At 42.8% G+C, this 1,391-nt stretch overlaps 1 pseudogene; it reads right to left on the bottom strand.

The window, feature by feature from the left end:
- LOC107655209 (methylmalonic aciduria type A protein, mitochondrial-like) overlaps window positions 1-1,391 on the bottom strand; it is an 11,070-nt pseudogene that overhangs the window by 4,620 nt on the left and 5,059 nt on the right.

Below are 1,391 nucleotides of genomic sequence, written 5' to 3'. Positions count from 1 at the left end.
ATAAGAAATGTTTCTTGAGCAGCAAATCAGCATATTAGAATGATTTCTGAAGGATCATGTGACACTGAAAACCCAAGTAATGGCTTCTGAAAATTCTGCATTGCGTCACGGGAATAAATTATGTTTAAAAAACATAACATTCAACATTCAAATACGAAAAAAAAAGTTATTTTAAATGGCAATATTATTTCACAATATTATTGTATTGTATTTGTGATCAGATAAATGCAGTCTCGATGACCATAAGATCAAAAAATGGCTTTCAAAAACAAAAAGAAAATCTTATCGACCCCAAACTTTTGATTAGTAATGTATGTGTGCACAGCTTCAGCAGTGAAAATGACATTACTGTTCTGAAAATATTATGAAAATTGTGACCCTGGACCACAAAACCAGTCTTAAAGGGGTCATATGATGCGATTTCAATTTTTCCTTTCTCTTTGGAGTGTTACAAGCTCTTGGTGCATAAAGAAGGTCTGTAAAGTTGCAAAGACTAAAGTCTCAAATCCAAAGAGATATTCTTTATAAAAGTTAAGCGTCAACCACGCCCCGCCTCCCTAAAACGGCTCGTTCTAACACGCCCCCACATATCTACGTCACGATGTGGGAATATTTGCATAACGCCACCCAAATATCCACGCAAAGAAAGAAGGCGTAACTCTTATTCTCGCTGTAGTATTGTTGTTGCTGCCGCCGCCATGTCGTGAAGGCACTGTGTGATTCGTTGTGAAAGCGAAACTACTTTGGTTGGCCTTCCAAAAGAGGACGATATCCGCTTCGTCATGCCTAGAGCTGATCCGTGCTGGTCGCTGAGGAAATACATCAACTTCATGCTGTCGATCGCCGGATCGGATTTCACCGTGGACGAAGCGGAGTCCAGCCCGGGGTCGTCACATGTGGTTGCCGCAAGCCCGCCAGACGCTCCTTCGTCGAATCCGCCGGCCGCAGGCCTCACTCCGCCAGCCGGAGGCCTCACTCTAGGCCTCCGGCCTCTGCTCACTCAAGGCCGCGGTGTGTGATGCTTTTTCGTTGTGAAAGTGAAACTACTTTGTTTGGCCTTCCAAAAGAGGACACGACTAGAAATCAGTGGTTAAGTTGTATTTACAACAGTTCAACCCAAATATTCAGATGTGTCCAGCACATTTTATGGAGGACTGTTTCCTGATCCTGGTAGAGTAGCCTACAATGCGTCTGTGCTCAAAGGCTGTTTCTATAAAGTGGGGCAGTTCCAACTTTGCAAGGACAGTCTGGCGCTTCTGACTCACAGCCTGCAAGTACATTTTTTATATTTAAAGAATTTGCCACTGATGATTCAAACGCAAGTTTTTAGCAGTGTAGAGTAGGGCTTGTTGTTTGTCATTTCTCCGATCACAAATGCAGACATGGTTTTA

The sequence above is a fragment of the Sinocyclocheilus anshuiensis genome, unplaced genomic scaffold (assembly GCF_001515605.1).
Source record: "Sinocyclocheilus anshuiensis isolate Anshui unplaced genomic scaffold, SAMN03320099.WGS_v1.1 scaffold1231, whole genome shotgun sequence".
NCBI classification, from domain to species: domain Eukaryota; kingdom Metazoa; phylum Chordata; class Actinopteri; order Cypriniformes; family Cyprinidae; genus Sinocyclocheilus; species Sinocyclocheilus anshuiensis.
This window is presented reverse-complemented; position numbering and strand designations above follow the sequence as displayed.